Raw genomic sequence first — 26,222 nt, forward strand, 5'->3', positions numbered from 1 at the left:
CAACCAAGGACTGGGGGTCCCCTGCCCAAGCCTAATGCCCTGGCCAGATGCCTGAGGCCTGGGCAGGGGTGGAGCCTCGATCAGAGCGGGCTGGGGGTCCCCTGCCCAGGCCTCACGCCCAGCCTAAGGCCTTAGGCCTGGGCTGGCGCCGAGCCAGGGATCAGTGTGAACCATAGAAGAAACACCTTTTCTGACCGCTCATTGGCTAAGCTCCCTGTAAGCCACTGGTAATAGTCTTAGTAACTTGGGTAATAAGCATCCAAGAAGGCAATGTAGGGTTTTTCCACCTCACTTCTAGAGAAAAAAATGAAAGTCTGCTGCTGGAGGGGCTAAGAAATATCATATCCTGCCCTAGCCGGTTTGGCTCAGTAGATAGTGCCTCAGCCTGCCTACCCCAGGGTCTGGGTTCAATTCAGACCAAGAACATGTACCTAGGTTGCAGGCTCTTCCCTGGCTGGGGCACAGGTCAGCGCTCATGCAGGAGGCAACCAATCAAATTGTCCCTCTCACTTTTATGTTTCTCTCTGTCTTTCCCTTTCTCTTCCACATTCTCTAAAAATCAATGGAAACATATCCTTAGGTGAGGATAAAAAATAATAATAAAGAAAATCATATCCTATGAAAAGCACATCTTGAAAATGCCTAAAGAAATTGTCATTTTTTCATGGTGAAGGGACTGGAGTCTGTGTTGATGAAAACACCTTGGTGGCTGCAGTGACTGGCAGTGGCTGCAGGAGCGGGGAGATGGGTCTGGTGCCTTCCCCTGATCAGCTTGGTCGCCTCCCATAAAGGGAGGCCAGACTGCGGCTTAGGCCCACTCCCCAAGGGGTGCAGGGAGCAGGGAATAGGACATCCCCTGAGGTCTCCCAGTATGTAAGAGGGGGCAGGATGGGCTGAGGAACCATCCCCCTCCCCGCCAGTGCACGAATTTCATGCACCGGGACCTTACTTAACTATAATTACGGTGATGTGTATTCAATCTCCAGAACCTATGCATCTCTAACTGGAAATTTGTACTGTTTAACTAACATCTCCCCATTTCCCCCATTCACTAGTCCCTGGTAATCAAGGTTCGACTCCCAGTCAGGGCACATGCTAGGGTGGTGGACTCGATCCCCAGTAGGCAGCGTGCAGGAGGGAGCCAATTGAAGATTCTCTCTCTCTCTCTCTCTCTCTCTCTCTCTCTCTCTCTCTCTCTCTCTTTCTCTCTCCTCCCCCATCTCCTTTCCTCTCTGAAATTAATAAAAAATATATTTTTAAAAAGTGATATCACATAGTATTTATTATCCTATGTCTGACTACTTTCATTTAACAAATGCTCTCAAGTTCTATTTGCAAATGGAAACATGTTCTTTAATCCTCATGGCAGAACACACACACACACACACACACACACACACACACGGTGGGCAAAAGTAGGTTTACAGTTGTGAGTATTCAAATCACAGAGTTTATTCTTGTATAATTATTTATTGTTTATTGTATTATTTATTTCCTATACTCACAACTATAAACCTACTTCTTCCCATCCTTGTAGATATATATGTCTCACATAATCTTCATCTATGCATCCATAGGTTGTCTCCATATCTTGGCTATTGTGAATAATGCTGCAATGAACATGGGAGTACAGATGTCTCCTTGAGATCCTGCTTCCATTGCCTTTGATAGATTTCCATATGGATCATATGATAGTGCTATTTTTATTTTTTGATAACTCTCCATACTGTCTTCCATAGTGACTGCACCAATTACATTCCCACCAATAGTGTACAAGGTTTCCCTTTTCTCCAAATCCTCACCAACACTTACTATATTTTGTCTTTTTTATAATAGCCATTCTAACAGGTGTGAGCTGATATCTCATTGACGTTTTGATTTGCATTTCCCTCATAATTTGTGACGTTTGGCACCTTTTTTGTTGTCCATTAATATGTCTTCTTAGTAAAAATGTCTATGCAGTTCCTCTGCCCATTTTTAAAAATGGAATTGATTGGGGTTGCTACAGAGTTACATGATTTTCCTATATATTTTGTACATTAACCCCTTATCAGATATGGCTTGCTCCCATTCTATAGATTTCCATTTCACTTGGTTAATAGTTTCCTTTGCTGTGCAAAACCTTTTTAATTTGATGTAGTCCCACTTACTTTTGCTTTTGTTTCCTTGCTTTTGGTGTCAAATCCAAACAATCTTTGCCATAAACAATGTCAAGGAGCTCACCCCTTTTGTTTTCTTCTAGGAGTTTATAGTTTCAGGACATGTGTTCAAGTCTTAATCTATTTGGAGTTGATTTTTATGTATGGTGTCAGATTGGAGTTCAATTTCATTCTTTTGCACGTGGCTATGCAGTTTTCCCAGCACTGTTCATTAAAGAGACTATCCTTTTCCCATTGTATATACTTGACTCATTTGTTGTAAATTAATTGACCATGTATTTCTGGGGTCTTTGTTTTCTTCCATTGATTAATATGTCTGTTTTTATGCTGATACCATACTGTTTTGATTAGTATGGCTTTGTAATGTAATTTAAATCAGGATGCATGATGCCTCCAGAGTTGTTATTCTGTCTTAAGACTGCTTTGGCGCAGAGAACCAAGATGGCAGCATAGGTTAACGCCGGAGTTTGCTGCTTTGAACAACTACTTCAAAAGTGAAACCAAAAAACGGAAGGGACATCATGCATATTACCTCTTTATTATATAGGATACTGATTTTGTATTCTGCAAATTTGCTGAATCTAATTATTATTTCTCATGGTTTTGTTTGTATTTGTGAAGTCTTTAGGATTTTCTGGATATAAGATCATGTCATTTGCAAATAGAGACAAATTTACTTTTTTGTTTCTGACTTAGATGCCCTTTTTTTTATGCATACTTGCTCTAGTTATGATTTCCAGTACTATTTTGAATAAAAGTGTTAAAAGTAGGCATACTTGTATTTTTTCTGACCTTAGAGCAAAAGCTCTCAGCTTTTTAATTTTGGGTATGATCTTAGCTGTGGGCTTGTCAAATATGTCCTTTATTGTGTTGAGGTACATTTCTTTTGTACCTAAGAGTTTTTATCATGAAAGGACTTTGGATCTTGTCAAATGCTTTTTCTTTATTTATTGAGATAATCAAATAAATTTTATCTCTTATATTGTTTAATATGTTATATCACATGAACTGATATTCTTTATTCTATTGATACAGTTTGTTACACTAACTGATTTCTGAATGTTAAACCAAAATTGCATTCCTGCGATAAATTCCACTAGGTCATGGTGTATACTCCTTTTTATATATTGCTGGATTATTTTTGCCAGTATTTTGTTGAGGATTTTTGCATCCATATTTATATGAGATATTGACCTATGATTTTCTTTTATTGTATTATCTTTTTCTGGTCTCATATCAGGACAATATTGGCATTATAGAATAAATGGATGTGTTCTTCCCCTTCTATTTTTTGGAAGAATTTGTGAAGAATTTATATGAATCATTCTTAAATGTTTGATAGAATCTGGGCTTGAGGTTTTCTTTGTAGGTAATGCTTTGTATTAGTAATTTAATCCCTTTACATATTATAGATCTATTTAAATGTCCATATTTCCTTGAGTCAATTTTGGTAGTTTATGAATTTTTCCATTTTATCTATGCTATCTAATTTGGAGAGCCTAAGATTGTTTATAAAATATCATAATAATTATCTTTTCCTATAAGCTCAGTAATAATTGTTTTTTTCTATAAACTTTTTCATTCCTGATTTTGCTAATTCTCTATATATTTTTTATCAAATTGGCTAAATATTTCTCAATTTTCCGATATTTTCAAAGAACCAAGTTTTGGTTTTGTTGGTTTTTTGTATTGATTTTCTATTTTGTAGTTCATTAATTTCCACTTGTACTCTTTATTGTATCCTTCTTGTAATTGATTTAGGTTTTGTTTCCTCCCTTAATCAATGCCTTAATGTGGAAAATTAGGATACTGGTTTGAGACCTTTAATCTTGGTTTAATATTGCTACATGTATATTTCCAGATAAAAAATTTCCTCTAAGTATCACCTTGGCTACCCCCCACCCCATGAGTTTTGCTATGCTGTTTTGTTTTGTTTTGTATTTCCTTTCTATCTATCTCAAAGTCTTTATAATTTCTCTCTTTATATCTACTTTGATTCCTTGATAATTTAGAATTCTGTTGGTTAATATTGATTTTTCCCTGGCTGGGGTGTTCAGCGATTAGAGCAGGGGTCCTCAAACTTTTTAAACAGGGGGCCAGTTCACTGTCCCTCAGACCATTGGAGGGCCAGACTATAGTTTTAAAAAAATATATCAAAACCCACTGTGTGGGAAAACATATTTGCCAATGTCATATCTGATAAGGGCCTAATCTCCAAAATTTATAGGGAACTCATACAACTTAACAAAAGGAAGATAAACAATCCAATCAAAAAATGGGCAAAGGACCTAAATAGACACCTTTCAAAAGAGGACATTCAGAAAGCCAAGAGACATATGAAAACATGCTCAAAGTCACTAATCATCTGAGAGATGCAAATCAAAACAACAATGAGGTACCATCTCACACCTGTCAGACTGGCTATCATCAACAAATCAACAAACAACAAGGGCTGGAGAGGATGTGGAGAAAAAGGAACACTCGTGCACTGCTGGTGGGAATGCAGACTGGTGCAGCCACTATGGAAGACAGTATGGAGTTTCCTCAAAAAACTACAAATGGAACTCCCATTTGACCCTGTGATCCTACTTCTAGGAATATATCCCAGGAAACCAGAAACACCAATCAGAAAGGATATATGCACCCCTATGTTCATAGCAGCACAATTCACCATAGCTAAGATCTGGAAACAGCCTAAGTGCCCATCAGTAGATGAATGGTTTAGAAAACCGTGGTACATCTACACGATGTAATACTATGCTGCTGTAAAAAGGAAGGAACTCTTACCATTTGCAATGGCATGGATGGAACTGGAGAGCATTATGCTAAGTGAAATAAGCCAGTCAATGAAGGAAAAATACCACATGATCTCACTCATTCGTGGATAATAGAGACCGTTATAAACTTTTGAACAGTAATAGATACAGAGGCAGAGCTGCCTTGAACAGATTGTCAAAATGCAGCGGGAAGGCCGGGGAAAGTTGGGGGGCAGGAGGGAGGGGTATAAGAGATCAACCGAAGGACTTGTATGCATGCATATATGCATAACAAATGGACATGGGACACTGGGGGGTGGGGGAGGCCAGGGGATAGTCAAGGGCGGGGGGAAAAAAAGACACATATGTAATACCCTTTGTAATACTTTAAGCAATTTAAAAAAATTAAAAAAAATATCAACAAATTCCTATGCACACTGCACATATCTTATTTTGAAGTAAAGAAAACAAAACGGGAACAAATACAATATTTGTATTTGCATGTGGCCCGTGGGCCGTAGTTTAAGGACCCCTGGATTAGAGCATAGGTCTGAATACTGGAAGGTTGCAGGTTCAATTCCCAGTCAAGAGCATGTAACTAGGTTGCAGGAACAATCCATGGCCCAAGGTCAGGATAGGAGGATGGGTGTGGGGGGCAACAAATTGATGTACTGTTCTCTACCTATCTATCTATCGATATATCTATCATCTATCTATCTACCTATCTATCATCTATCTCTATCTCTTTCTCTCTCTCCTTCCCTCATCCCTTCCACTCCACTCTCTCTAAAAATCAATGGGAAAAATATCCTCAAGTGAGGATTAAAAAAAAACCATATATATAGTCCTTTTCCTCAAGTTTTTTTCTGTTACTGATTGCTAACTTTCCTTCATTATGGCCAGAGAACATACTCTGTATGATTTCGAGCTTCTTAAATTTACTGAGGCTTATTTTACGGCCTCATACATGGTCTGTTTAGGATAATGTCCTTTGTGCATTTGAAGAGCATGTGTTTTCTGGTGTTGTTGAGTGGAGTGTTCTAGTGTTATATCTATTTGGTCCCCACATCTCATCTGTGTTGACCTCCTGATTAGTTGCTCTTGATTTCTGTTATTTTTACACCAATCATTGATCCTTTCTTTTGCTGGTTTAAACCTACCATTGAGCCTCTCTAGTAAAATTTTCATTTCTATTTGATGAGGTATTGTCATCACGGCTTCCTTTCTTTTTTAAGCATTATTTCCCTCAGTTCTTTAAACATATTTCTAAGTACTGGTTTGAAGCATTCTTTTCAAAGCCAATATGTTGGCCCTCTCACAGAGAGTTACTGTTGCCTGAATTTTTGTCACTCCCTGGGTCACAATTTCCTGTTTCTTTGTAGAATATCTTGCAGTTTCATTAATAAACTCGGTGTTTTAAGTAATGTAGTGCAGTGCTCTGGATCATGATTCACCTCTGCATTTCTAGGGCTCAAGTTGCTGTTGTTTTCAAGTTGGTTTAGTGACACGGCTGAACTCCTGTGGAGAAGTCTATTTCCCCTTCAGTGTGAAACCTATAATCGTGATCCTCAGAAAGCGCAGCCTTGAGATGTCACCTTGAATGACAATAGTCTTAGCAGTGTCTCCATCGGTATTATACCCAGCTGTTAGGTCTACTAATTGCCATCTGTTTTCTCTCCTGTTTTGGACAATGTCTTTGGGCATAAAATGCTCCACAGCCTGATATAAATAAAATTGGTTTCCTTTGAAGGCGTGGTTTGGGGGCCACTCTTTCAGATTTTCTCTGATCCTAAAACCACCCTTTTACATGCCTATTTTCCTGGTTCTCTCTAGTAAATGGCTGACCATGGTTTCTCTTAAAGCTCTTATCAGATTACCAGATTCCTCTAAATTACTTACCATTAAAACCTTCACAGTTTTCAAGAGTGCCTGGTAACTTCCTACACTCTGTGTCAAATAAAGTCATTTTTTTTGAGGAGAGCTTTGGAGTTCTCTGTAATTATGGACTTCTTTTCTTCCTGTACAAAAGCTCTGAGCCACAGCTCTGGGGCCTGATCAAAGGATGCTTGCCTCTGGTCTTCTTAACCTGCCTCTCCCAGCATGGATCCTCTATCATATGCGGGAACTGGAGTGTGAGCCGCTGGGCTCCCAATATTCTTAGCCTATTATGTCTGGGATAGAGCCTCTGTGCTATGACTAGAGAAGCAGGAGGGTGCTGCTGGCTGTGCTCACCAGTTTATTCCTGCAAATAAGAGTTAAAGGGAGCCAAAGCCGGTTTGGCTCAGCGGATAGAGCGTCGGCCTGCGGACTGAAGGGTCCCAGGTTCGATTCCGGTCAAGGGCATGTACCTGGGTTGCGGGCACTTCCCCAGTAGGGGATGTGCAGGAGGCAGCTGATCGATGTTTCTCTCTCATCGATGTTTCTAGCTCTCTATCTCTCTCCCTTCCTCTCTGTAAAAAATCAATAAAATATATTTAAAAAAAAAAAGAGTTAAAGGGAATCATGGGAAATGCTGCCAGCCTGCCCCTATTGGTAAGGTAGCATGTACTTGATGGTTAACTGAGGGGAGCAGTAGCCCCATCTTCTTTATCACATCTACTCAGAATGGAGTTTTCCTTAAGCTGAGCTGAAGGTGAGTGGGGGAGTCATGGATTAGGTACCACCCAGATTCTCACACTTGTTACTACAATTTGGTCCATTGTAAAAAATTAACATTTCTTCATTTGCTATATTACCTTAGGGCAGTTTTAGAGATTTTAATTATAAAAAATTGTACCAGATATGGTTGTTCCACCAGCTGTAACTCTGCAGGGCCCCTCACAATCCTGTCTGAAAATGGAAACCCAGTCAGTAGTTTTAGCTTAAATGGTGGTTACTCTGCTAGCTCCCCTCATCTTCCTTCCTGCTGAGTGCATGGATTTTGTATAGTTTAGTTTTTCCTTTTTATGTTTGTTCAGTGGGGTTCAATGAACTATTGCTAAATGGGGCCTAGGTGACAGGTGCCATTGCCTTCCAGGTTGCTATGTTTGTCTGGAGTCCTAGGCTTTCCAATCAATGCAGAGGTGTTATACTTGCAGAGGACAGGAGAAATGCTGGTGTCTCCTTATATTTCCAGATAGCCATTTATGGTATTTCACAGCTCAGAAACGAGTCCCATAATTCTAATTTTAAGTGATATTTCCAAGTGATATTTCTTCAAGAGATATTCCAAAACAATGAGGCTGCATTAGGTGTTTATTCACAAGTTAAGCTTTGAGAATATCATTGTTAGAATTTGAAAGATGGAAACATCCATGAGCACCGGTTCAATTCAGAGTAGAATTTATTTTGTTTGGCTCATGTCAGAGTCAAAGTACTAAGTGTTGTGCCTGCTCTGGAGGAGGAACAGGTGAGTGTTTGGAGGCTCACAGGAAAACTCCCCCATTTCATCCACACGCCAGCACCACAAAGGGAGGGTTCCGAATTGATTCTAAATACTCTTCAGGCTGATCTCCATGGTGATATTTCTTCTTGGCCAAGCCTTCTCTTCTCACCCCTCTGAACACCTCAGCAGGTACAATTCATGGGACATGGGCCCTGCAACCTAGCCTTTCTAGACTGTGCTGTGTCCAAACTTTAAAGGTGACTTAGAACAAGGAGGAAGCGATGGCTGGAAAGTGTGTGATGGAGGCAGGATGTGTGCTTTCCGGTGCATAAGTGCATTTACAATAACATCCTGTAGCTCATTTCTTGGAAATTGGGTAGATAATAAGAAGCAAAAAAAAAATTTGTGCTATGATACATTTTGGATATACATTAAAATTGCACCTTTGACCCTTGGTAAAGATGTACTTACAGCATTTATCAGTAGTAATAAACCACCTAAAGACATCAAACTAAACCCAAAAGGAAGAAATGCAGATAACATCAGAAATTGTGGAAACCAAACTGAAAATCCCAGAAAAGAGGCAAGTGACTGAATGTTAACAGATGGATCCCACAGCCTCTGAATAGTTTTAGGTTCCTGTTCTAAGAAGCCTCTTCTTCTGCCCCTAGGGTCAAGGGAGAGCTAAGAATCCAGGGTTGTCCAAGCAAACGAATGAGTTTTGGAGGAAGGGGACTAAAAAGTCCTGGCAGATGAGTAAGGAAGGAGTAGAGGGTGTGCTGAGAGTGGCAGAGACTGTGGGAGAAGCACAATTGCTGCCCACTTCCTGCCTTCCAGCTGTTGGTGCCACATGGTAATGGGGCTGGGATCTGTCACTGTCTGTAACTATACATGACTCTGATGACCCCAGGCACTCAAAGCATGAGAGCAGAGGCCCCCAGTGACATTGCTCCTTCACACAGACCCTGAAGCCAAAAGTCCCAGGACTGGTCCCTCCAAGTGGTCCTCCATGAGGAACCCTGTTCGCTGTCATAGGTTTATCACTACAACCAACCAACATCTGAGAGGAAGTGTGGGTAAGCAGCTAGGGATCAGGATTCAAACCACTCCGAGAATCTGAGGACTTGTTCTCATGGGCAAGGCCCACCTATTAGTGTCTGGGGTAATTCCTTGGAAGGCATCAGACTTAGATGATCTGACACTCATCTATCTTCTTATCTGTAGAAATTCCAGGCCTCAGAGGGGTTATTTTGTCCAAAACCACAGATGCTGCTAGTGGCAGAACCAGACCCACATACCTTTCCTGACTGCATTTCACGTGCTAATGGCAGACACTAGTGCTGATGTGCCAATGTGACAATCTGCTCTGTTGCTCATAGAACAAAACCCGTGTCACTGATGTTAACAGCAGGGGACACACTGTCAGACACATTAGCATTGTGTGCTGCCAGCTGAGGAAGGTGTTTCCTGTGTATTTAAATGCACAAACGCTCTTTTTATTTAACTTTGCAAAGAATGAAGCCCTACTCTGGTTTTTAGATGAAACTATTTATACTTTTTAAAATTAGTTGGGGTGACATTGGCTATTAATATTACGTGTATTTCTAGTGTGAAATTCTGTGGTACATTATCTGTATATTACTTGGTGTTCCCACCACCAAAATTCTGGTCTCTTTTCTTCACCATATATTTGATTCCATTTACCCCTTACAAACCCTCATCCTCCTTTCTGCTAGTAACCACCATACTGTTGCCTTTGTGAGTTTTTGTAAAACTATTTATTCTTTTGTGTGAATACGTTGTTCTGTGGGAGTGTGAAGTGGGCTTCTGCCAGTGGGCCTGGGGCATCCTCTCAGGCAGAGGTGGTCTCAGGACCTGCTGTGCTCACACCAGCCTGGTAGTCTGCCCACTCCCTTAAGAGTCCAGGGGCCCTTCATTTCCACTTTCTCTCTCAAAAAGAAAGAATTTGGGGGTTTGTTTTGGTGCTGCATATATTATTGACAACCACTAAATTCTTTAGTAAAAGGCCTGAGTTCAATAACTGTAAAAGTAATGAAAATAGGGTGGAGCTGATTATAGGGCCTGGGAAACTTGGACAGTGAGGCGTTGCTGAGAGACAGGGTCAGGCAGAGTTTAAAGGTCTTTGTGAGAAAGCCAGCACTTCACTCATCAGCAGTCTCTGTGGTCCACCTGGGCCAGATGTGTGGATGGTGGTGGGAAAGACTATAGTAAACATAAGCTCATGCATAAGGGAAAATCTCTGGGATGCTGAGTGAATGGAACATGAGAAGGGCAGGAGAAAATGTGGAAGAAGGAAAAAGGTGTTGTGTGACATTCCTAGGGCTGCTGTAACACTGTACCCCTAACTGTGTAGCTTAAAGCCACAGAAACTTATGGTCCCATAGTTCTAGGGCTCCAGCATCAAAAGGTTGGCAGAGCCACGCTCTCTCTGAAGGTGCTGGGGAGGATCTTTGCTGGGACCTGCTCCTTGTGGCTGCTGGCAACCCTTGGAGGTCCTTGGCTTGTAGATGCATTGCTCTCATTTCTTGACTGTTGCATTTTACAAGGAGAAACCAGGCTATACCCCCCAAACTGTCTTTGGAAACGCAAGTGTATTGCTTTCAAGCTCTTCTTTCCACCCAGTAGTGGAATATAACTCAGAGACTTACTTATCTCACACATTGTATCAAGTATCACATTTCTTCCAGTGTCCAACACCACGGTCCTCACTTTGAACTGAGATCTCACCTTTAATATTCAAATTTCTAAACAATGACCTTATGAAGTCAATACTTCATTTTAAAGATCAGAAAAAGAGTAACAGAGAGGTTAACCCAGGGGTGGACAAACTTTTTGACTCGAGGGCCACAATGGGTTCTTAAACTGGACCGGAGGGCCGGAACAAAAGCATGGATGGAGTGTTTGGGTGAACTAATATAAATTCAAAGTAAACATCATTACATAAAAGGGTATGGTCTTTTTTTTTTTTTTAGTTTTATTCATTTCAAACGGGCCGGATCTGGCCCTCGGGCCGTAGTTTGCCCACGGCTGGGTTAACCTATCCACATGTGGTAGGCAGAAAATCACACCCCCCAACCCCATATAAGCATTCCTAATCCTCAGAACATATGTTTCCTCATTGCAGAAGTGACAAAGTTAATGATTTTGAGATGGGGAGATTGTCTTGTATTGTCTGAGTGGGTTCTACATGTAATCACAAAGGCCCTCAGAAGAGGGAGGCAAGATTAAAGGAGGAAGAAGGCAATGTGATGATGGCAGCAGAGATTGGAGTGATGTGATCACAAAACAAGGGATTCTGGAAGCTTTTAGAAGCTGGAAGAGGCAAGCGATGGATTCTCTCCTAGAGAACCTTCAGCCCTGAGGATAGTTTCATTTTATCTGCATATGACTAATTTCAGGGTCCTGACCTCCAGAACTCTAAGAAAATTAATTTGCATTGTCTCAGGACTCTAAATTTTTAGTAATTTGTTATGGCAGCAATAGGCAACTGATATACCAAGTTAATTATTCATTATGGAAGTGTCAGAACAGTTCAAGAAACAATTCCTTTCACCTCCTGTTACTATTTTTGCAAAGTTGTAATAATTATGAGCTTTGAATTTATCTAGAACATACCAGCATACAAAGACTTGAACTCCACAAGGCAGACTCTGATAGAAGTTCAAGAAATGTATTTTAATAACCCCAACATTTTTTTTTAAAAATCCACATATTTCCACATGGACATACATGTCTATGATGGAAAGCATAAAGGGGGGAAAATAAGAATAATAAAATGTAAAATAGGAAGCCATGTCTTTCTCTATTTCATCTCTTTGCTTCTGACTATGTGGAAGGAACAGCATCCTGGGAGCGGGGAGAGCACCTTCATGGAGTTGCAGGTGGGGACCCACAGCAGAGAGACAGGAGGCTCACAGCAGAGCTGGGTGTGGAAAGGAGCTCCTAAGGATGAGTAGCATGGCCAAGTGAACAGCACAGGAGAGACATGAGGCAAAATCCCTTCTATCAAAAGACTGCTAGCGGGAGGTCACTCCTAAGTCAGGGTTCAGGGGTGGGAGCCATGCTCCAGATGCTCTCCCATGGTCAAGGACCTCAGGGCGAGGACCATTCAAGACCCACATTCTATTCCCTATAGCATCTATGGATTCTATTTCAACCACATCCCTCTTCCCCTTTGGTAACCTATGAGTGTGCTTGGAGGAGCAATTACTTGTCCAAGAAAACATAAAAGGCAGCTTCAGGCAGAACAAGTTTCATTCAGGGAATATGGAGAATGAAGTGAACTGGGGCAGTGGTGGAAGCATTTTGAGCACGAAATGCAGTTCTGGCTCTGCTCTGGACTCATATATATGCAGCCTGTCAAGGCGAGCTTCATGGATGTGTGACTTGTAGGTTTGCTCAAGGATTTAAAGCTCTGTAATGTCATCTTCAAATTCTTCATGATTTTTAAGCAATGGGCTTGATATTTTCTTGTGCCAGACATTATGAATTATATAACTGGTCCTGATCTGTGTCTTTATTGGAAATAGAAAAACTGTTACCTGGGTTCCTTCAAGGTGACCAAAGTCATTAATACCAATAATTGGGGTGGAGGCAACCCCCGGCTGGGCGGAGTGTGGAGCTCTCTGTATTCCCGGGTACCTTCGTGCGTGATACAGCAGTGCAGCCATGGCAGAGCCGCAGCCCGCGTCGGGTGGCCTTACCAACCAGGCTGCCCTCGGTTGTTGCTCGGACCTGGACCCCAGCACCAAGGATTTTCTGTTGCAGCAGGCCATGCTACGAATTAAGGATCCTAAGAAGTTTTTGGATTTTTATACTAGAGTTTTTGGAATGACGCTACTCCAAAAATTAGATTTTCCCACCATGAAATTTTCACTCTATTTCTTGGCTTATGAGGATAAAAATGACATCCCAAAAGATAAAGATGAAACGGTAGCATGCGTGTTCTCCAGAAAAGCTACACTTGAACTGACACACAGTCGGGGCAGTGAGGAGGATGAGACCCAGAGTTACCACAGCGGCAACTCAGACCTCGAGGGTTTGGTCACATCGGAATTGCAGTTCCTGATGTACATGGTGCTTGCAAAAGATTTGAAGAACTGGGAGTCAAATTTGTGAAGAAGCCTGACGATGGTAAAATGAAAGGCCTGGCATTTATTCAAGATCCTGATGGCTACTGGATTGAAATTTTGAATCCTAACAAAATGATAACTATTATTTAGATCTATGGGAATACTGCTTTGAGATGTCCATAAAGATACTGTGGGAGTTAAAAAAGAGAGACAGGGAAATTGGATATATTTCAATAACAGAAGCATCAAGAACTGATGGTTCATTGTCTCACATCTACCTTTCAATCATCATTTAAAAACCCACACATTTAACATGTTTCCTTCTGGGGTTTCAGTCCTCAGAAATAACGTTTCACAGTGGAAAGTAAAGAGCCCTGAACAAAAACAAAACTTTCTGTGCACTTCAAATAGTATAAAGTGTTTATTTTACAAGAGAGAAGGCACTCTTGGGAGGAATTCAGAATCATTCTGAGGAGGATGCTGACAGAAAGACTAATTTCTTCTTATGTATAAAGTGCTTTCGAAGTTCAAGGACTAACGTCTTTATTTAGGGGATTGGGAGAAGGGTGGGAATATTTTTCCTGGGTTTACAAACACCAGATTAGGCTATCAACATGCTTTATCTTGTTTAATCCTCCCAACTATCCTGTGAGAAAGAACACAAGGTAGACATGTAAAATAACTCTCATTAATGGAAGGCAATACAAATAGGCATGAGTACTCAAAATTCCTTCATTATTTTTAGCATTCAGATGTACCTCACAAATGAGTACCTCACAGGACATCCCCTGTTGAGGACTAGCCTCCTGTTTGTAAAACCTTCAGTGACTTAGCCTTATCCTCTCAGCTCTCGGGCTGAGAACCGTGCTGAGGGAGGGAGCAGTGGAGGAAGGAAGTCTGTAGCACTCACCTGCTCTGGGGGTGCCCAGTTGTTCTTGTGTGAGTGGTGCTTGTGTTACTTGTGAAGAGCCCTACACTAAGGTCTTTCAGATGCGGGTCGTCATTTAGGATAAATTATGACCAGTGATAACTTAGGTATCAGAAATCAGCTCAGTGGTCTTCTCTGCCATGAGTGACATTTTATTTATTTTTAAAAAACCAAACTGACTTAAAAAAAATCTCTTAAGGCCCAGAGAATAAGAGCATCCAATTTGTTTAACTACATTTAGGTTTTGTATAGACTGTGGTGGAAGATCTTGGGTAGGCCATGCCAACTGTGCTTACACTGCTAGAAGCACTTGACATTTCCTTTCTGGATGGAATGGATTTATGTGAGCAACTCAAACAAATGGCCATACTTATAGACTGAAATAAAATAAGCATTTAAATTAAAAAAAAATACCAATAATTGGTCCAATAATATGGGCATTTACAACACCATTTCCAAATCTGTCTGCTTCCCTCCATGGGTAGCAACCCTATTGTCCTCTAGTTCATGGCACATCTGGCCCACTTAGTACCTATCCTCAAGCTTAAGCATTGACTATCCCACTTTCTGAATCCAGTGAAGCAAAATGTGTAATCAAAATTTAATCTATTTGTGGTGACGCAACAGACAACTAGAACATCTTGCCAGCCATGAGAGAGTCAACAGCCTGTCTCCCAGCTGAAAACAATTCCCAGCTTTTGGAGCCATCCACTGGTAAATCTAGGATTAGCTGCCTCTGTCTGGGCCTGGTGAAAGAGAAGGTAGGAAGGCTGGGAGAGAAGGAAGCATCTACTCCCTGGATGCATCTTTATATGTCATATAATGTAGACTTTCAACCATGAAAGAACCATATGACAGAACAAACAAACAAAAACAGAGAGACTGTGATCATTGGAAGACTTTCTCCAGGCCTCTCCTTCCTTGTTTCCACTTGGCTCCCAATGGTTTCTACCCCCTTTGGCTTTGTAACTGAGTTGTGTTAATTTCTGAATGAGTAACTTGAGACGCTCCTAAAAGAATAGACTCAAAACCCATATTGTACCATCACCAGCAAGACCCAAGGATACACCAAGTCCTATGTCCAACTTTCTTCTTCCAGAATGACCCCGCAGTCTCCCAATGCACCAGGGAAGGTGACAGACACTGTGTCTGGCTTTTTGGGGGCAAGATTTATGTCATTTAATAAGGGCCTTTCAATCCACTACTATAACCCAAAACACCAAATATAGCTTTGGTAATTTTGGTACAAGAGAAAGCACATGGAAGAAAAGGTTTAAACTTGGCAAAATGAAAGCATCCACCAAATTAGGGGAAATACTACTATCTCTTTAAAGGCAAACAGTTCTTCCACAGGCTCCACCCAATCTATGCTTCCTGGCTCAGTGGTTTAAGAGGCTGTGAACTCTTTCTTCACAGTTAAAACAAAAGCACCAGCTGGAAGAGTGTCTTTGGAGAACATTTGAGAACTCATCAACTGGTTGAAAAGAAGGTGAGTCTGGCTGAGAAGCAGCCCTGCGCACTAGAGTTGTTTGGGCAGTGGGTCCATGAAGTGTAGATGGTGTGGGTTCTGGTCCCAGGAAGGACCAGGTTCTGTGCCAGAATCAGAGAGGGAGTGGAGGGGTGGAGAAAGGGGGGTTGCTGGCTGAGGGTAGTGAAGGAGGGTAGGGAGGGGAGTCAGGAGCTTTATTAGTACAACTAGAAGCCTGATCCATGAAATTCGTGCAAGGGGCTTGGCCAACGCAGCCCTGACAGCCTGCCTCTGCTGGCACTTGCAGCCCGGGCTTCTTCTGGAAGGATGCCCAGAAGGTTGTTTCGTCTAATTAGCATATTATGCTTTTATTATTATAGTTGTTACATGTCTCATATTGAACAGGATACTTTTGTGCTGACTGGTGCACCTTCATGCATTTGCTGCTCTGATACACACTGAGGGCTGCCTGACAAGCCCTCCTTTTCCCTGGACAGGAAATGAGTGTCCCCAAGGCAGGCCTTTAGAGCTTGAAGGCAATGTCAACTCCACCCTGTCTAACTCCCCCTTTTACTGAAAAAGAAGCAGGGTCCCAAAGAGTGTGGTGACTCTAGGGGTTGCCCACATCACTAAGGCCAGAGGAAATCGGCACTGCCATTTGCTGAATCCTTTTCATCATTCAGCAGAGAGAAACTTTAACCCGAGTAAGTATGACATGTGAGGTGAGGAGGGGGTGTCATGGGTAGAGGTTGACTATTCTGCAGGAACAATGTATAAGAAACCCTCCACTTAATGGCCCTAGTTGCAGGCTTCCTAAGAGTGTTCTGTCTGGAAAGAGCGTGGACTCTCTTCCCTGCCCTCTCTTGATCTAGCTCTCATTCAATGTAATTTTAGAATCCTGGGTCTGAGAAGACACTGAGAGGAGGCCATTGTGTGCAGTGGTTAGGAGGGAAGGTCGTGGTCAGATAGACTTTGAACTTGATGCCCTGGTCTGCCCTATATCTGTTAGCACTGCGATCTTGACAAGTGTCTCAGCATTTTCAAGCCACATCAATGTCTTTATTTAAAAAGTTAGAATAATAAAATGAGCTTTTTGCAGGCTATTATGGGGGAATAGGTGAGATAATGTATAAAAAAATTATTAGGGTGCTTGGTATAGAGTGTCAGCCATGGTTATATTACACACATATCAAATTTTTATTGTTGAAAAATGTTAATTTACTCAAAGATAAACAAACAATGCAAAGAAATTCCATGTACCTAGACCAGTGATGGTGAACCTATGACACGCAAACTCATTTTTTTCGTTGATTTTTCTTTGTTAAATGGCATTTAAGTACATAAAATAAATATCAAAAATTTGCCAAAACCGGTTTGGCTCAGTGGATAGAGCGTTGGCCTGCGGACTGAAGGGTTCTGGGCTCAATTCTGGTCAAGGGCATGTACCTGGGTTGCAGGCACATCCCCAGTGGGAGATGTGCAGGAGGCAGCTGATCAATGTATCTCTCTCATCGATGTTTCTATCTCTCTCCCTTCCCCTGTAGAAAATCAATAAAATATATTTTTTAAAAAAATTTAAATCTTTGTTTTACTATGGTTGCAAATATCAAAAAATTTCTATATGTGACACGGCACCACAGTTGTTAGAGTTTTTCAAAATGCTGACACACCAAGCTCAAAAGGTTCGCCATCACTGAACTAGACCAAGCTTCCACAATTATTAAGTGATGCCAATCTTGTTTCATCTATATACTGACCACTCCCCAGCCACCCCGCATTATTTTGAAGCAAATATCATTGTTTCATTTTATCAGTAAATATTTTAAATCATTAAAAAATATGACCATAATCAGACTTCAAAAAGCAAATAGGATTTTTTAGTTACCAGTTGCCTTCAGATTTCCCTGATTGTCTCATAATTTAAAAAAACTGTTTGAAGTTGGATCCAACTAAGATTCATAAATTGCAATTATTTGTTTTCTCTTATGTTTAATTTAATATATAGCTTTCTCACCTTCCCTGTTTCTTTCTGGAAAATTTCTCTGTGTAAGAAGGAGGAGTCTTTTTCACAAAAGAACTGGGCAGTTTACATTTTGTGATAAACATTCTCACAATGTCATTTCACCTACTCTTCTAGTCCAGTGTTTTGGGTGAAGTTATATTTAAGGAGAGGCTTGATTGACTCAGGTTTGACTATTTGGTGGGAATACATCATAGGTTCAGCTGAAACTTCCCTCAGAAGGCATATAATGTTTAGTTGTCTCACTTTCTTGACAGTAATCGACATTAATGATGGCCTAAGTTTCATTATGGGTCAGAAGTGATTGTTAGGTCTCCAAAGGAGGAATGCAGGTGGCCAGAGTGCTGAGGGATTATGAATTTATTGGATCATCCACACATGAGGTGGCTGAGCCTGGATGGCTCCAGGCCCCAGTGACGGGAGTCAGTGGCTTTTAAAGGATTTTTGGAAGGCTTTTTCTAGATGGAGACTTCTTTATGCATACCAGGAAGGGAGATAATGGAATGTGGTCACCACAAGAGAAATGTGGTCTCAGCAAAGGGAATGTCCATAGTGACATAGCCTGAAAAGCCAGTTCCCAGGGAAGGGGTAGTGATTCAATTACTCAATCAAACCTAACAGTGATGATATCAAATCCTATCATTCTTCCCTTAGTTATTAGATGGAAAAATTGTATAAAGAGAAAGTTCCCTCCAACCATTCTCTCATTTCCATGAAGTACAGTGGTATCTGAAAGACAGGATAAATGCTCAATTCTTTCCCTTTATTTGTCAACATTCATAACAAGAAGATGCTTTCCTAGCACATTCCCAAGGGAGCGATTGACTATTTTAGGCAGAAGGCCTTGTTATGAACTCATGTATTTTAAGATATCTGATATACTGTATTTTCATTCACTGGAGTTATTATTGATGCTCACATTGCCCCATCAATGTCCAGTTGCATTCTCTTGAGGTTGGCTCTTAAGTCCTTTCCATGAGATCCCAGTGATTTTTGAGAGCATCCTGGCTTTCTTGTTGTCAAGAGACTGAAGGCTCAACTGAAGCATTTTCACACCTATTCCTAGAATCAGTAGTTTATTTATAAAACCCTAACTTTTGTAGGAAATGGCATTTGAAAACCACACTCTAAGCACAAAGGGGGGTGGGGGGGGTCATTGTCACTGGGATCATTTTATCTCTATGCCTTTTCAAGATGGACAAAGACATTATTGCTTTTTTAAGTATCTTGGACCAATTGCTTATATGGTTCATTCACCACACAATACACAATAAGATTTGTTTGCCAGTTGATTTTGGTTTTAGAATTTTAAAATATAATTTTTGGTAATTATGTAAACAACTTACATGGTTTCAAAATTAAATCTATGAAATATTATGTAACCAAGACATCAGTTTTCAGCTTCTGTCCTTGTTCCCTCCACTCTGCTTCTCCCATCCCCATGAAAGTAAATTTTTGTTGGTTTAGTTTTCAGAGTATCCTGTTATTGCCTTTTCATATATATGAAAAAGATATGTATTATATTTTATATATGTAGTGCATATTCTTCCTCGTTAGAGAAATGGTAGGTAAACTCTACATTATTTTCTTCACATTGCTTTTCCCACTTAATGATGTATCCTGGAGACCTCTCCATGCTTATATAGAGAGACACATTCCTTTTCAAGGTTGGATAGTCTTTCACTGTGTGAATATATTCAGGGGTCTTCAAACTACAGCCCGCAGGCCACATGCGGCCCGCCGAAAATATTTACCTGGCCCGCCGGGTGTTTTTGCCGCCGCTGCCTGTCCTGCTTAGCAGCCGACCCGTCCGGGGCCCGCAGTGCACACGTGTGGAATGTCTGAGGGACAGTGAACTGGACCCCTGTTTAAAAAGTTTGAGGACCTCTGTGATAATTCAACCAGTTCCTACTGAATACCATTTGATGGTTTTTGGGTCTTTTTTTATTACAAATAATGATGCCATAAATATCCTTATGTGTTATTTTTCTGCATTTTTGTCAGTGTACTTAAGGGATAAATATTAAAATGGGGGATTGGCAATGAATGAGAAAATGCATATGTACATTGGCAGCACAGTGCTGAATTTCCTTCTGAAGGGTTTGGACTGTTTTTCCATTCTCACCAGCCATGCAGGAGAAGGCCTGCTTCCCTCTTACCTTTACCAACAGATTATGCTGGCAAACCTTGGGACTTTGGCCAAACCTGGATGTGTCAAATAGTATCTTACCTCAGAAATAGAGGTTTAATTTAATTGATATTTTTAGTGACTTTATTTTGTGTTTTGATTTGTCTTTCTGAGTGTACATTAATGTCTTTTGATATATTCAAGGTACATTTAAATTCAGTTTTCTCTGAATATTTATTCCCATCTCTTACTCCATTTTCTATCAAGTTGCTATTATTACTTTCCGTACTTTTTAATTTTCTGTGTATAGCAGGAGCATTTACCCCCTTTGTTGTAAGGTGAAAAATATTACTGTCCCTAATTTGACATTTTTGTTTTAATTTTTCAAAGGTGTCTTTTGTCCCACATTATCTGTGATATTTTTATGCAATCACACTTATCCATCCTTTTCTTTACTCTATTTCAAATCTTATATTTCCTTTACCTCCCGGTTACAAATAAGTTACCCATGTTTTTTCTTTTATTTATACGCTTTTTTTAAATTAAATCTTTATTGTTCAGATTATTACATTTGTTCCTCTTTTTTCCCCCCATAACTCCCCTCCTCCCAGTTCCTGCCCCACCCTCCGCCCTCACTCCCCACCCACTGTCCTCATCCATAGGTGCACAATTTTTGTCCAGTCTCTTCCCGCATCTCCCACACCCCTTTCCCCCCCAAGAATAGTCAGTCCATTCCCTTTCTATGTCCCTGATTCTATTATAATCACCAGTTCATTCTCTTCATCAGATTATTTATTCACTTGATTCTTAGATTCACTTGTTGATAGATGCATATTTGTTGTTCATAATTTGTATCTTTACCTTTTTCTTCTTCTTCCTCTTCTTAAAGGATACCTTTCAGCATTTCATATAATACTGGTTTGGTGGTGATGAACTCCTTTAGCTTTTCCTTATCTGTGAAGCTCTTTATCTGACCTTCAATTCTGAATGATAGCTTTGCTGGATAAAGTAATCTTGGTTGTAGGTTCTTGGTATTCATCACTTTGAATATTTCTTGCCACTCCCTTCTGGCCTGCAAAGTTTCTGTTGAGAAATCAGCTGACAGTCGTATGGGTATTCCCTTGTGGGTAACTGAGTTTCTTTCTCTTGCTGCTTTTAAGATTCTCTCTTTGTCTTTTGCTCTTGGCATTTTAATTATGATGTGTCTTGGTGTGGTCCTCTTTGGATTCCTTTTGTTTGGGGTTCTCTGTGCTTCTTGGACCTGTAAGTCCATTTCTTTCACCAGGTGGGGGAAGTTTTCTGTCATTATTTCTTCAAATAGGTTTTCAATATCTTGCTCTCTCTCATCTTCTGGCACCCCTATAATTCTGATGTTGGTACGCTTGAAGCTGTCCCAGAGGCTCCTTACACTATCCTCGCATTTTTGGATTCTTTTTTCATTTTGCTTTTCCAGTTGGATGTTTTTTGCTTCCTCGCATTTCAAATCATTGACTTGATTCTTGCGCTCCTCTGGTCTGCTGTCGGGCGTCTGTATAATATTCGTTATTTCAGTCCGTGTGTGCTTAATTTCTAGTTGGTTCCCCAATATAAGATCGAGGGTCTTATTAGTTTTCGTGTAGATCTCATTAAGTTTATCGGCAGCTTCTAAACAGTTCTTGAGAGACCTTAAAAGTGTGGTTCTGAACTCTATATCTTCCTTTGACAATTTTGTCCTGTTTCTTTGTCTCCGCATTTTGTTATGCTTCCTTGGTGCACCCCCTAGTGGTCTTTGTTCGCAGTCTTATAGATAAATCTTGATTGTTGTAGCTAATTCCAGGGAGGGTTTGACCTCCAGGCCAAGTGGCTATGAGAATCAGCTGTGTCAGCAGTGAGAGAACTTCTGTCCTCTAGGGCGGTGCTAATCTAGCCTTTGCCTGAGGCTATCCGGCAAATGCCTCTGTGCAGGGCTTAGGTAGGGCGGGTCGCACAGGATCAACAGGGTGGGCCGGAGAGAGCAGTTATGGCGGCTCTCAGTCCTGTCCCCAGGGGCTCTGCCTCTCTGAGTCCCAGCACCCGCTGCAAAGCTGGGAGAGAAAGCTGCACTCGCTCTGACCGAAGCCAGACAGTCCCACTTCTCCCGTTTGAGTCTGGGTCCCTAAAGACTCGCCCGTATCTGGTGCTCAGAGTCTGCGACTCCCTCCCAATTGAAAACAACAACCTCGCCCTCCGCCGCCAGCCCGCTCCGCGCACTCCGCACCTCAGAATTTGACTTCAGCACTGCGCCTCCTCTGAGTGTCCGTATGCGTTTCTCTTTCCTCCTAGTTGTAGGACTTCCACTCAGCCAGCGTTCCTGTGGTTCTGGGTGATGTCCGTTCTGTCTTTTAGTTTCACTTTTGAAGTAGTTGTTCAAGGCAGCAAACTCCGGCGTTAACCTATGCTGCCATCTTGGTTCTCCCTATTTATACGCTTTTTTGCAACATTTAAACTTCTAATCTGCTTGCAATTCGAATGGCATGAGGCAATAAATGCAATTTTATCTTTTTTCTGAATGGTTATACAGATATTCCAAACTTGCTTTATCACATCATCTTTGGCCCCTTTGATGTGGTATGCTCTTATTGAACCTAACTGTAACATAGTGTAATTGAATTGAATATAAGTGACTAAGGTATGATTAATTTGACCTGTTTCTGAATTTTCTGTTTTTTGTTCACTATTATCTCTATTCATACAACAATATCACACTTCTGTAATCATAGAAATTACAACACTTGATTCATTGTAAAGCTAGTCCTTTCTCCTTGTTCTTTTTCTCAATGGTGCTGAATAACTTTCTTTTTTTCTTCATTGAAATGAACTTTATAATCCACCATTTAACTTTATAATCCACTATTTTTCAACTGCATGAAAAAAATGGTGATGGCAAAAGTTTAAATTTACAGTTATAAAAAAAAATGTTAGAGAAGTATCTACTTTTTCTTCATCCCAAAACTTTATAACCCATTATTTTAACATTATAATCTACTCTTTCTCAGCTACAGGGAAAAAGTGATGATAAAATTTAAATTTTTAGTTATATAAGATCACGTTAGATAATGATCTATTAATTCCAATGTATAAAATGCTTTAAACATGGATCAGCGTTGAATTCAGTCTAATATCTTGACTGCAGTAGGTAATTTTCTACTTTATCTATTGATAACATGTTGAAACAACAAACTGTGGTATGAATATTTCCAAATGAGACACATCTGTAGCTTTATTTATTGGTCAAATATCTGTTAGACTTTAGGATTAATATCACATTTGATTCAGAGAAAGAATTGAAAGCAGGAATCGCTCACATAACACTGAGATGATTAGCTTTGTAGAGGTTTAAATGAGTTCTCCTATGAAAGCACCTGGACCTTGTATTCTTTTGTGAGAAAACTTGGCTTTATTATTTCCTCCAGATGAGTAATAGATGATTATAAATTTTTAGGGGGGGAAAGAATGAAGAAAAGAGGTTTGGGAATAGTCCCCACTTACTTAAGTACCCTTTCCCCTTCTCATTTCTTTCCTTAAGATCTTGTTGGTACCTGCACCTCAGAGCCTCTTGAAAGAAATGGCTGGCCTACAGGACAACACTCTGAGGATTGTTCTGGTGGGGAAAACCGGAAGTGGGAAAAGTGCAACAGCAAATACCATCCTTGGGGAGAGAAGAATTTGCTTCTAAAATTGCTCCCCACGCTGTTACCACGGGCTGTCAGAAAGCAGAGCGACAATGGGAGGGGAGGAAGCTTCTTGTTGTGGACACCCCAGGGCTCTTTGACACCAGGGAGACACTGGAGACCACCTGTAAGGAAATCAGCAAGTGTGTCCTCTTCTCCTTCCCGGGGCCTCACGCCATCATCCTGGTACTACAGCTGAGCCGCTACACGGAGGAGGAACGGAAAACGGTTACGATGATCAAGGCCATCTTTGGGGAGTCAGCCATGAATCACATGATCGTCTTGTTCACGCGCAAAGATGGTTTGGGTAATCAGACACTGAATGACTTTTTAGCAGGAGCAGATATAAACCTGAAAAACATCATCAAGGAATGTGGGAGCCGCTGCTATGCCTTCAATAACGAGCAAAGGGCAGATGAGGCTGAGAAGAAAGCCCAACTGCAGGAGCTGGTAGAGATGATAGAGGAAATGGTGCAAAGGAACAAAGGGGCTCACTTTTCTGATAACATCTACAAGGAGGTAGGGAAAAAGCTGCAACGTAAGGAAGAGGCCTTGAAGATAATCTATGGTGATCAATTACAGAAGGAAACTATACTAGCTGAAGAGCAATATGCTGAGGGAAAAATATCACTGCAAGAAATGGAGGAGAGAAAAAAATCCTCATCGGAGAAGTATAAGGAAAATATTCAAAATATTAGAGAAGAAGCTGGAAGAAATATATTTGAAGATGTTGTAAATGGGATTCGGAACATGCTTTCAAAAATACTGAATATGTTTAGGAAATAATGTAAATTTTATTTTTGTTTCTTAACTTACTATGATTTGTTAATGTGATTAATTGTATTTTCCAAAGATGACTAAAACAATATATTCTATCCCATCCATTTCTCTTATAATCAGTTTCTTTTTCCTTCTGTTGAATTATACTGTTTGTCCCCTTCCTTGAAATTTAATGGACTTTATGACTGCTTTGACAACTAGTGTATGATTGTGACTTCAAAAGTGAGATAGGGCCCTAGTTGGTTTTGTTCAGTGGGTAGAGCATAAGCAGTTGGGCTGAAGGGTCCCTGGTTAGATTCCGGACAAGGGCACATCCCTGGGTTGTGGGCTCGATCTCGAGTGTGGGGCATGCAGGAGGCAGCCCATCAATGATTTATCTCATCAATGATTTATCTCATCACTGATGTTTCTGTCTCTCTCTCCCTCTCCCTTCCTTTCTGAAATCAAAATATTTTTTAAAAAGTAAGATAGGGGAAATGCCTCTTTGCTCCCTAGGGTTTGTGGGCTTGGCACTTGGCCACCATGTGGTGAGGAATCCCAGGTTGCCCATCAAGAGGCCACATGAAGAGGACTTGAAGTCACTGCCCCACCCCCCTGGCTGGTCTTTCATCTGCCAGCAGAACCAACTTGCCAGCCATGCAAGTGAGGCAACATGGAAGCAGATTCTCCAGCTGCCAACTGAGCCAACTCAGGTGAAGCAGCAAAGAGCAAAGATGGGCCACCCCCCTGCATCCTGCCCAGATTGCAGACTCATGAGAAAAATAAAGATTGTTGTTGGTTTAAACCACTAGGCTTTGGGATGGTTTGTTATGCTGTGATAGTAACCACCACCATCTTCCCGGCTCACTCACCACCAATACCCACAAGGCTAACAACCTGAGCAAGTTACAGAATTGGCATAATCGGCAATAATATATGATGAAGAGTTCACAGACTCAACTTAGGAAAATGCAAATGAGAAATCCTGCCTGTGTCAAGTGTTAGCACCACCGGTGATGCACATTATTTCAGTCCATGTCTGTGAGCACTTTGTTAGTGAAGCAGCAGGCTTCTCCAACAGGATGTTCTGTGGTCCGTGTGAGGCAGGATAGTAAGAAGCTAGGAAAATTCCTGGACAAATGGAAACTGAGATGAGAAAATTAACACCTTTCGTACCGCATAGAAATCTCTAAGACATATGCCAGGGACTGCACGTTTTTGGGCAAACTGCACGTTATTTAAATCATCATAATGCACTTCAGGTGTTGTTTTTCAATAATTATAACATTTTTATTTACAAAAACAATTAAAGTTCCTAGTACTTTTTTAACGTATGGTACTGCGTAAAACATTTTCTAAAAGCGCCAGGAACTTGAAGACGAAGACTATTCGAATGACCAAAATACAAGTAACTGCAATGCTTTATGGGTTCGTGCAATTATATAGTTTTTCGTAGATTGACCTGCACGGTTTCCACCAATGAGATCACTTCATTCGATGTGGACAAGACAGTGTGTTGACATCTAAGGTCCATAACTGATGGCACGTGAAAAAGGAGAAAGCTCCTGAGCAGTACGAAAGGTGTTAACTGTTTGGGAAGCTTGCAGCCAGCTTGTTAATCACAAGATCTTATCTTCCCCAACCAAGGGCACTTGAGAGCAAATAGTTTGTAGGTCTCCTCCCTCACCAGAGAATACATAGCTTACATCACTCTGGTCTGGGAAGTGGAGCACAAAGAACCAATTCATGCCATTTGTGCCAGCTAAACCCAAGGGCAGATGAAGTCAGGGGAAAAATAACAAAAACTACCTTAAAGCCAGACACAACTAAGGTAAAATAAAACAGTAAAACAGACCAA

General features: G+C 40.9%; 2 pseudogenes; both read left to right on the plus strand.

Annotated features, from left to right (window-relative positions):
• Positions 1–12,911: 12,911 nt before the first annotated feature.
• On the plus strand, positions 12,912–13,637 carry LOC132242659 (lactoylglutathione lyase-like; annotated as a pseudogene).
• Positions 13,638–15,668: 2,031 nt separating this feature from the next.
• Positions 15,669–25,169, plus strand: LOC132242649 (GTPase IMAP family member 7-like; annotated as a pseudogene).
• Positions 25,170–26,222: the final 1,053 nt, after the last annotated feature.

Source organism: Myotis daubentonii, chromosome 10 (genome assembly GCF_963259705.1).
Source record: "Myotis daubentonii chromosome 10, mMyoDau2.1, whole genome shotgun sequence".
Lineage (NCBI taxonomy): Eukaryota > Metazoa > Chordata > Mammalia > Chiroptera > Vespertilionidae > Myotis > Myotis daubentonii.